The sequence below is a fragment of the Malaclemys terrapin genome, chromosome 5, assembly GCF_027887155.1.
Source record: "Malaclemys terrapin pileata isolate rMalTer1 chromosome 5, rMalTer1.hap1, whole genome shotgun sequence".
NCBI lineage: Eukaryota > Metazoa > Chordata > Testudines > Emydidae > Malaclemys > Malaclemys terrapin.
In genome coordinates, this window is record NC_071509.1 from 144,090,506 (window position 1) to 144,102,543 (window position 12,038).

Consider the following 12,038-nt stretch of genomic DNA (forward strand, 5'->3'; position numbering starts at 1 on the left):
ACCATCTCTGCCTAGCAGTCCTTCCTCGAATAGCATCCCGTGGTCTAGGAAGCCAAAGCCCTCCTGGTGACACCATCTTCGCAGCCAGGCATTCACCTCCATGATGCATCTGTCTCTGCCCGGGCCCCTACCTTTAACAGGAAGAATTGAAGAGAATACCACCTGCGCTCCAAACTCCTTCACCCGTGCTCCCAGAGCCCTGTAGTCACTCTTGATCCGCTCAGTGTCACACCGCGCAGTATCATTTGTGCCCACATGGATGAGTAGCATGGGGTAGTAGTCAGAGGGCCGGATAATCCTCGACAATGCCTCCGTAACGTCTCGGATACGGGCCCCCGGCAGGCAGCATACCTCCCGAGATGAAATGTCAGGGCAACAGATGGGCGCCTCCGTCCCCCTCAGCAGAGAGTCTCCGACCACCACTACCCTACGTTTCCTATTCGCAGTGGTGGCAGCAGACTCTCCAGCCTTAGGGGTACGAGGCTTCTCCTCCTTTATTGTAGGGAGTGATTCCTTCTTTCCTGTATCAAGAAGAGCATAACGGTTACCTATAACCACGGCAGGAGGGTTCGGAGCAAGGGTGGAGCACTGCCTGCTGCCAGAAGTAACCAGCTGCCAGCGTCCACCCTGAGCCATCTCCTCCTCCACCAGTGGTGTATCAGCAGTCCTGTGTACTGGGATAGCTACCTCAGCTGTCTCCACATGGACACTGTCGAGGAATTGCTCGTGGATACGGATGCTCCTCAACCTAGCCACCTCCTCCTGTAGCTCTCCCACCTGCTGCCTGAGAGATTCCACCAGCAGGCACCTTTCACATTGGATGGTCCCCCCAGCCTGGATATCAGTAAGTGGAAATTGCAAGTTACAGTCTTTGCAAAACCACACCAGGATCTGGGTAGAGGCATCCATGCTTAGGCACTCTGTCTGGCTACAGGCACAGGTGGAGGAGACAGTAGCAGTGCTGGCACAGGTGTTGCGGGTCTTCCTAACCATCGTAAGCCTCCCTCTGTCAAACTCCCGTCTGCAGCCCCCTGTTAGCTGAAAGGGTTGTTTAAGCAAACAGTTAGAATGTAGTTGCTTTATAGGTATTAAGGGGAATCAAGAGAAAACAGATGGAACCGGCAAGGGACCCTCGCCCCCTTCCTGCTCCCTTCCAAACTCCCTTGCGAAACTCCCTGTTAGCAGCCCCTGTTCGCAAAACGATGTCATCCTTTTATGACATCGTTCCCATTCATTCACCGTTTGTGTTGGATTTTTAGTCAGTCATATCTGCTATTAGCAAAACTCATCCTGTAACGGCATGAAATAGGCTTTGGTTACATTTTGAAAAGTAGATGCCTTACATTAGGCACCTAAATAACTTATAAGTGGCCTGATTTGAAGAGGAGCTGAGCACCCACAGCTCCTGTTGATTTCACTAGGAGTTTTGAATGCTCAGCACCTATGGAAATCGGGTCACTTTTAGTTAGTTGCTTCAAAGTGGGTTTAGGGGCTGAAATTCAGCATCCTAAAGTTTGAAACTATTGGCCAGTTTCTCTGGAGCCCTTAACTTGGTGATGCTTCCCGTCTCTTAGAGAACCCTCATGGCACCCAAGCCCATGGTAAGGGTTCTTTGCCATTCCAGAAACCCAAGTGTTCACCATGTGCCATTTTCAGGTTTGATTAGCCGCTTCTCTTGTTCGTGAGCTATTTTCTGAGACCGGTTTAAAAATAGCATCTGGAGAGAACCCCTCACATCAGGCCAAATTCATTGTGTGATGTTGCACTCTATATGATTTTATGAAAATATGCTAATGAGTTAAATATAATGTAACTGGAATATGCTTCATGCAAAAGGTTTCTTGTAAGGTATCATGACAAAGCTTATAATCTACTGAGTGTGATCATCCTATTTGTATAAACGTACCACTCATGTCTCTGAAACTAGAAATATGAAATATAACTCTGAGGGCCTATTGTAATTATGGAAAGTCTGGGCCATTAATGGTGGTTTGGAATCTTGATGACGCCCATTAACCAGGACAATCGTCTGCAGATGGCTCTCTTTTACTTTGTAAAAAGAAGAACAGGAGTAGTTCTTTTTGCGGATACAGACTAACACGGCTGCTACTCTGAAACCTTTTGCTTGTAAGTCTCCCTGTATACCTGTGTGCAGGCAAGGGGGTAATGTTTTCCCTTTAAAAAGGTGATCAAAGTTTATGTGAACCCCTCCAGGTATTTAATCATTTCAGAAAGCCTGATTCTAGTATCACTTATACTGTATAAATCTGATATTACTTTAAACGAGTCAATGGTTTTATAATGGGGTAACTAAAAAAATAACAAAACAAAACAAAAAAAAAACAAAAAAAAAAACCCAGGCCCATAGGCTTTATCCTTCATGTGTAATGGATTACATTTTTCTGTCATGAGTTTGTTCTGTTTTCTGTTTTCTGAAAACATGCAATACACATCAACTTCACTATGGGAAAAATGTTCCTAATCTTCAATCTATTGGGGAAATTCCTTAAAAAAAAAACACAGAAACCACCTCCCAGAATCTACACGATGTAGACATTTATGCTCCAATACGTCTGTTGGTCTATAAGGTGCCACAGGACTCTTTGTCGCTTTTTACAGATCCAGACTAACACGGCTACCCCTCTGATACTTGACACCATTTAGACAATTTCAGGTGTAAATTTCTTAATGAAATGATTGAGTTCTATCTTTCTAGGCTTTTATACCATATTATCAATGCAGCTACCTGACCAACTGAATGATCCCTTAAAATTGTAGGATAGTAAAAGAGGAAATTAATTCACAAAAGAAGACCAGGCATTTTAACTGCTTTTATTAGACCAGACTGATGCATTTGAAAAGAGCCTTGCAATCAAGTGAATGTCATTTCTCCCAAATCTGGGGTGGCAGTTTCCCCTTTGCTCTGTTCGCACTTAACAGGGACAGGAGCAGGGGCAATCCTTCTCTTGATGGCTCTCCTGCCATTTCTCTTCTTGGAAGGTAAAACCACAAGCTGATTTAAGTGCAGGACTCCGCCCTGAGAGATGCTGACGCCTCCCAGCAGTTTCCTGAGCTCTGAGTTGCTGTGAATGGCCAGCTGCAAGTGCGGTGGAAATCCGAAGCTTCTTGCTGCGTGCAGCGACTTCCCCAGCAATATCCACAATCTCACGAGTCACTTATTGAAGCACCGCGGCCATATATACTGGGGCTCCAGCGCCAATACGGTCTGCAAATTGTCCTTTGCGGAGCAATCTGTCTATGCAACTGACAGAGAACTGCAGCCCAGCCCGGGAAGAACGGGTGATTTTGGCGTTAGGGTCTTTTGTGGTTGAGGTCTCACCAGAGTGCTCAGACTCAGACTCAGACATGTTGCAGACTTCTAGTGTTCCAGCAACACTTGGCTTGACTTTCTTGGCTTTCTTTTGTTTTCTCTGCTTAGTTTACCTGAGTCTTTACTCCGGAATTGGCCTGCCTAGCTTTTTTCTTGACTTGCTTGACTTCAGTGGATGTTGCCTTGCTTGGCTCCACTTGCCTGTGTCTTTCTTTGCTTGGCTTGCCTGACTCTCTTTCCTTCTGTTCCTGGCTCTGTTCACTTGGTTTTCTCTCTCTTATTTTGCCTTCTTTGATTTCTTCCTGGTCTGGCCTGATTATGACTGGCCTGACAAAGTGTGGCTTGGCTAAGCCACCTCTTGAAATCACCACAGTAGTATGCTGACCCATCTGAGCCTGCCGCCTTTTCTAACCTCGGTGCAGACAGAGGAAAGATACTTTCTGATTGGTTGTCTGAGAACCAATGGGTAGCTACTTCATTTGTTACCCAAGCCAGGGGGGATATGTCATCCTTTTATGACATCATTCCCATTCATTCACCGTTTGTGTTGGATTTTTAGTCAGTCATATCTGCTATTAGCAAAACTCATCCTGTAACGGCATGAAATAGGCTTTGGTTACATTTTGAAAAGTAGATGCCTTACATTAGGCACCTAAATAAATTATAAGTGGCCTGATTTGAAGAGGAGCTGAGCACCCACAGCTCCTGTTGATTTCACTAGGAGTTTTGAGTGCTCAGCACCTATGGAAATCGGTTCACTTTTAGTTAGTTGCTTCAAAGTGGGTTTAGGGGCTGAAATTCAGGCATCCTAAAGTTTGAAACTATTGGCCAGTTTCTCTGGAGCCCTTAACTTGGTGATGCTTCCCGGTTCTTAGAGAACCCTCATGGCACCCAAGCCCATGGTAAGGGTTCTTTGCCATTCCAGAAACCCAAGTGTTCACCATGTGTCACTCTCAGGTTTGATTAGCCGCTTCTCTTGTTCCTGAGCTATTTTCTGAGACCGGTTTAAAAACAGCATCTGGAGAGAAGCCCTCACATCAGGCCAAATCCATTGTGTGATGTTGCACTCTATATGATTTTATGAAAATATGCTAATGAGTTAAATATAATGTAACTGGAATATGCTTCATGCAAAAGGTCTCTTGTAAGGTATCATGACAAAGCTTATAATCTACTGAGTGTGATCATCCTATTTGTATAAATGTACCACTCATGTCTCTGAAACTTGAAATATGAAATATAACTCTGAGGGCCTATTGTAATTATGCAAAGTCTAGTCCGTTAATGGTTGTTTGGAATCTTGATGATTCCCATTAACCAGGACAATCGTCTACAGATGGCCCTCTTTTACTTGTAAGTCTCCCTGTATACCTGTGTGCTGGCAAGTGGGTAATGTTTTCCCTTTAAAAAGGTGATCAAAGTTTATGTGAACCCCTCCAGGTATTTAATCATTTCAGAAAGCCTGATTCTAGTATCACTTATACTGTATAAATCTGATATTACTCTAAACGAGTCAATGGTTTTATAATGGGTTAACTAAAAAATAACAAAACAAAACAAAACAAAAGAAAAACCAGGACCATAGGCTTTATCCTTCATGTGTAATGGATTACATTTTTCTGTCATGAGTTTGTTCTGTTTTCTGTTTTCACAAAACATGTGTAACCCTTCTGCCCATCTAACTTGGCAGCAACAAGGGCCGGGTTCTGTATCTAGGGGTTCCGTTTCAATAACGCAATGCAAAACCGGCTCGAGCCCCTACCCAGTGACCTGGGACAATTACATACCACCCCCTGGGCGCCTCTAGGAGGCAATACTTCCCCTCTCGCAAGCACGGAGTCTGAGTGTAACAGAAAATGTTTAATAACATGAGGTAAACGACATCAGCATTAAATTGGAAAAACAACACAAACAGGCGTCATGAGCAAAAACCCACCCCAGCAAATTGGGCTGTGTCCTTTCTCTTTGGTTCTTGAAACCAGCAACCCAAGAATCACCAAAGTCCCAAAAGTCCAACAACTCCAAAGTCTCTTGGGTCCAGCAACCCAAGGATCACCAAAGTCCCAAAAGTCCAACAACCCCCCCCAAGTCTCTGTCCCTGGTCAGTGCAGCCCCAGAGTTCAAGCGGGGGGGGGGGGGGAGGCACGCAGGGTGTTAAGGGGCACCTTACGTGATCCAAGGCCGACCGGCTACCTCTCCGTGGGGTTCCGCCGCAGCCTTCTCCATGAGCTGCTCCACTCCACTCCACCAGCTGTCCCGTGAGCCGCTCCCGCCGTCCACGAACTGCTCTGGCAGCTGCTCCCCTCTGCTCACCGACCTGTGAGCCGCTCAGCTCTGCTCCACTTCAGCTTTTCCTTGGGCCGCTCCCACAAGGCTCCGCTCTGCTCACTGCTTCTCCAGCCGCTCCGCCCTGCTCACCGACCTGTGAGTCGCTCAGCTCCGCTCCAACCATCCCCGTGAGGCTCCACTCGGCTAGCTGCTCCACCAGCCGCTTAGCAATATAGCTTCAGGCTCCCCCACTAGTTAACACAGTCTCAGTGATCTCAGCTCTTAATAACTTTAGCTCTTTTGTGATTTCAGCTCATAGTAGGGGACCCCCAGTGCTAATGCACCATTGGCCCAAAGTGAATTCAGCTCAGCAGCCTGTAACTAGACTCCTAATGGAATCAAAGTTAGCTCTGACATTCAACAGTGGAGAGAGAAGATAGTGCAATTGGTGTTTCAAACCCTCAAAGAGGGCCCATACCATTAGATATAAATACCTCTCCCCCTCCTCTCTCAATTCACTGGGTTTTGTAACCCATGCCCCTTGTCAAGCAAGTGCTACTTAGGTAATGGTGAAGGACTCACTCAGTCCTTCTGTCTTACAACAGTTCCACTGGCCTTGATTCACAGAATCAGGGTAACAAAACTTTATTCTTCCTGCCCCAATAATAGAGAAACTGGGGATCCCACACCAGCCAAAGTAACCACTTTGAGTTGCTGTTGTTTCATGCCAGGCGAGTGGGTGTGCCTATGCAAACCAGATCAGCCCCTGGAGTTCTTTTCCACACTCGCCATAATTCACCACCAGATGTCAGGGTAGAGCTCATCCTGACTCTGCTTACACATGCAATACACATCAACTTCACTATGGGAAAAATGTTCCTAATCTTCAATCTATTGGGGAAATGCCTGAAAAAAAACCACAGAAACCACCTCCCAGAATCTACACGATGTAGACATTTATGCTCCAATACGTCTGTTGGTCTATAAGGTGCCACAGGACTCTTTGTCGCTTTTTACAGATCCAGACTAACACGGCTACCCATCTGATACTTGACACCAGTTAGACAATTTCAGGTGTAAATTTCTTAATGAAATGATTGACTTCTATCTTTCTAGGCTTTTATACCATATTATCAATGCAGCTACCTGACCAACTGAATGATCCCTTAAAATTGTAGGATAGTAAAAGAGGAAATTAATTCACAAAAGAACACCAGGCATTTTAACGGCTTTTATTAGACCAGACTGATGCATTTGAAAAGAGCCTTGCAATCAAGTGAATGTCATTTCTCCCAAATCTGGGGTGGCAGTCTCCCCTTTGCTCTGTTCGCACTTAACAGGAACAGGAGCAGGGGCAATCCTTCTCTTGATGGCTCTCCTGCCATTTCTCTTCTTGGAAGGTAAAACCACAGGCTGATTTAAGTGCAGGACTCCACCCTGAGAGATGCTGACACCTCCCAGCAGTTTCTTGAGCTATGAGTTGCTGTGAATGGCCAGCTGCAAGTGCCGTGGGAAATCCGAAGCTTCTTGCTGCGTGCAGCGACTTCCCCAGCAATATCCACAATCTCACGAGTCACTTATTGAAGCACCGCGGCCATATATACTGGGGCTCCAGCGCCAATACGGTCTGCAAATTGTCCTTTGCGGAGCAATCTGTCTATGCGACTGACAGAGAACTGCAGCCCAGCCCGGGAAGAACGGGTGATTTTGGCCTTAGGGTCTTTTGTGGTTGAGGTCTCACCAGAGTGCTCAGACTCAGACATGTTGCAGACTTCTAGTGTTCCAGCAACACTTGGCTTGACTTTCTTGGCTTTCTTTTGTTTTCTCTGCTTAGTTTACCTGAGTCTTTGCTCCGGAATTGGCCTGCCTAGCTTTTTTCTTGACTTGCTTGGCTTCAGTGGATGTTTCCTTGCTTGGCTCCACTTGCCTATGTCTTTCTTTGCTTGGCTTGCCTGACTCTCTTTCCTTCTGTTCCTGGCTCTGTTCACTTGGTTTTCTCTCTCTTATTTTACCTTCTTTGATTTCTTCCTGGTCTGGCCTGATTATGACTGGCCTGACAAAGTGTGGCTTGGCTAAGCCACCTCTTGAAATCACCACAGTAGTATGCTGACCCATCTGAGCCTGCCGCCTTTTCTAAACTCGGTGCAGACAGAGAAAAGATACTTTCTGATTCATTGTCTGAGAACCAATGGGCAGCTATTTCATTTGTTACCCAAGCCAGAGGGGATATGTCATCCTTTTATGACATCATTCCCATTCATTCACCGTTTGTGTTGGATTTTTAGTCAGTCATATCTGCTATTAGCAAAACTCTTCCTGTAACGGCATGAAATAGGCTTTGGTTACATTTTGAAAAGTAGATGTGTTACATTAGGCACCTAAATAACTTATAAGTGGCCTGATTTGAAGAGGAGCTGAGCACCCACAGCTCCTGTTGATTTCACTAGGAGTTTTGAGTGCTCAGCACCTATGGAAATCAGGTCACTTTTAGTTAGTTGCTTGAAAGTGGGTTTAGGGGCTGAAATTCAGGCATCCTAAAGTTTGAAACTATTGGCCAGTTTCTCTGGAGCCCTTAACTTGGTGATGCTGCCCGTCTCTTAGAGAACCCTCATGGCACCCAAGCCCATGGTAAGGGTTCTTTGCCATTCCAGAAACCCAAGTGTTCACCATGTGTCATTCTCAGGTTTGATTAGCCGCTTCTCTTGTTCTTGAGCTATTTTCTGAGACCGGTTTAAAAAGAGCATCTGGAGAGAACCCCTCACATCAGGCCAAATCCATTGTGTGATGTTGCACTCTATATGATTTTATGAAAATATGCTAATGAGTTAAATATAATCTAACTGGAATATGCTTCATGCAAAAGGTCTCTTGTAAGGTATCATGACAAAGCTTATAATCTACTGAGTGTGATCATCCTATTTGTATAAATGTACCACTCATGTCTCTGAAACTAGAAATATGAAATATAACTCTGAGGGCCTGGTCTACACTATGACTTTAATTCGGATTTATCAGCTTTAATTCGAATTTACCCTGTAACCGTCCACACAACGACGCTATTTATTTCGATGTAAAGGGCCCTTTAAATCGATTTCTGTACTCCACCCCGACGAGCGGAGTAGCGCCAAAATCGATTTTAACATTTCGAATTAGGGATAGTGTGGCCGCAATTCGATGGTATTGGCCTCCGGGAGCTATCCCACAGTGCATCATTGTGACCGCTCTGGACAGCAATCTAAACTCGGATGCACTGGCCAGGTAGACAGGAAAAGCCCCGCGAACATTTGAATTTCATTTCCTGTTTGCCCAGCGTGGAGAGCACAGGTGACCACAGATAGCTCATCAGCACAGGTAACCATGCAGGCTCATAATCGAAAAAGAGCATCAGCATGGACCGTGAGGGAGGTACTGGATCTGATCGCTGTATGGGGAGAGGATTCAGTGCTTGCAGAACTTCGTTCTAAAAGACGAAATGCAAAAACTTTTGAAAAAATTTCCAAGGGCATGATGGAGAGAGTCCACAATAGGGACTCTGAGCAGTGCCGCGTGAAAGTCAAGGAGCTCAGACAAGCGTATCAAAAAACAAAGGAGGCAAACGGTCGCTCCGGGTCAGAGCCGCGGACATGCCACTTCTACGCCGAGCTGCATGCAATTCTAGGGGGGGCTGCCACCACTACCCCACCTGTGATCGTGGATTCTGGGTCGGGGATAGTCTCATCAGCGACGCCTGAGGATTCTGCCGATGGGGGAGAGGAGGAGGAGGAGGAGGAGGATGAGCTTGCAGAGAGCACACAGCACTCCGTTCTCCCCAACAGCCAGGATCTTTTTCTCACCCTGACTGAAGTACCCTCCCAAGCCTCCCAAGCCAGTACCCAAGACTCTGACCCCATGGAAGGGACCTCAGGTGAGTTTACCTTTTAAAATATAAAACTTGTTGTAAAAGCAAACGATTTTTAATGATTACTTTGTCCTGAGGACTTGGGATGCATTCGCGGTCAGTTCAGCTACTGGAAAAGTCTGTTAACGTGTCTGGGGATGGAGCGGAAATCCTCCAGGGACATCTCCATGAAGCTCTCCTGGAGGTACTCCGAAAGCCTTGCCAGAAGGTTTCTGGGCAGTGCATCCTTATTCCCTCCTCCATGGTAGGACACTTGACCACGCCATGCTTGCAGCAAGTAATCTGGTATCATTGCCTGACAAAGCCTGGCAGCGTATGGTCCCGGTGTTTGCTGGCATTCAAGCAACATCCGTTCTTTATCTTGTTGTGTAATCCTCAGGAGAGTGATATCACTCCTGGTAACCTGGTTGAAATACGGGAACTTAATTAAGGGGACAGAGGTGGCCGTTCCTACTGGGCTGTTTGCCTGTGGCGGAAAATAAATCCTTCCCTGCAGTTAGCCAAGCGCAGATGGGAAATTGGCCCTGAGTTTTTCGCGTTTGGCTAGCAGGGATCTTCCCTGTTACCAGCCACGCGGTGGGGGGGGGGGTACCGTGATCATCCCAGAGAATTCATGGCGGGAGGGGGGCAGTGGCGGGGGGGGGGAGTGGTTAGTTTGGTGCCTGCAGGGATCTTCCCTGATACCAGCCACGCGGTGGGGGGGAGGGGTACAGCGATCATCCCAGAGAATTCATGGCGAGAGGGGGGGTGGTTAGTTTGTTTTCTGCTGCTGCTGCTGAATGTTAACAGAAAAACCGCAGCACTCTACAGGCTATGCTTGGTATGTGGGAAAGGAGGGCGCAGAAGCTGTAAGACAATGGCTTACCATGGCCGCATGCAAGCCGAATTCTGTTGCCCAGACCTGTGATCTCTAGCAGCAAAGCCACAGGCACTCAGCATTAAGAGGCAAAATGCGACCTTGCACAGAAATCACATGTGCTATGTAATGTGAATAGTGTTGGTCACCGTGAAAGAGTATAAGCATTGTTCTGCAAAATGTAGCTTTTTAAACAATTCTCTCTTTTTTCCCCTCCCTACAGCAGCTGCAAATTCCTCAAGCCTCCCTCCTCCATCCCGAAGGTTATCACAGATAAGGCGTCGTAAGAAGAGAACGCGAGACGAGATGTTTTCTGAAATTATGGAATCCAGCCGCAGTGTCAGAGCTCATCTGAATGAGTGGAAGGAAACAGTTTCAAAGTATAGGAAAGAAGCCAGTGAACGTGAGGACAGGAGGGACCAACGTGAGGAGAGGAGAGACGCTCGAGATGAGAGGTGGCGGCAGGAAGACCAGAGGAGGCAGGATGCAACACTGGGGCTGCTGCGTGAGCAAACAGACATGCTCCAGCGTCTGGTGGAGCTTCAGGAACGGCTGCTGGAAAACAGACTGCCACTTCAGCCCCTGTTCCACCCTCCCCCCTCCCCATGTTCCATATCCTCCTCACCCAGACGTGTAAGAACACGGGGGGGAGGCTCCGTACACCTTCCCATTCCACCCCAGTAGACAGCCCAAGCAAAAGGCTGTCATTTTTTTAACCTTTTCTTTGTGGCTTTTTCCTTCCCAGCAATCCTCCTCCCAAATACCACCCGGGTTCCCTCCCTCTTTTTCTAATATATTAATAAAGAATAAATGATTTTTAAATGATAGTGACTTTATTTGGTTTGAAAGAAAGCTGGGGGAAGGGGGAGGGTGGGTTCCTTACAGAAAATGAGTCAATAAAGGGGGCGGGTTTTCATGAAGGAGAAACAAACAGATATTTCACACTGTAGCCTGGCCAGTCATGAAACTGGTTTTTAAAGCTTCTCTGATGCACAGCGCTTCCTGGTGTGCTCTTCTAATCGCCCTGGTATCTGGCTGTGCGTAATCAGAAGCCAGGCGATTTGCCTCAGCCTCCCACCCCGCCATAAAGGTCTCCCCCTTACTTTCACAGAGATTGTGGAGCACACAGCAAGCAGAAATAACAATGGGGAGATTTCTTTGGCTGAGGTCAGAGCGAGTCAATAATGATCGCCAGCGACCTTTTAAACGGCCAAATGCACATTCTACCACCATTCTGCACTTGCTTAGCCTGTAGTTAAACAGCTCCTGACTCCTGTCCAGGCTGCCTGTGTACGGCTTCATGAGCCATGGCATTAAGGGGTAGGCAGGGTCCCCAAGAATAACTATTGGCATTTCAACATCCCCAACGGTTATTTTCTGGTCCGGAAAGTAAGTCCCTTGCTGCAGCCCTTTAAACAGAGTAGTGTTCCTGAAAACGCGAGCGTCATGAACCCTTCCTGCCCAGCCCGCGTTGATGTTAGTGAAACGTCCCTTGTGATCCACAAGTGCTTGCAGCATCATTGAAAAGTACCCCTTGCGGTTTATGTACTCGGTGGCTTGGTGCTCCGGTGCCAAGATAGGGATATGGGTTCCGTCTATCGCCCCACCACAGTTAGGGAATCCCATTGCAGCAAAACCATCCACTATAGCCTGCACATTTCCCAGAGTCACTAACTTTCATAGCA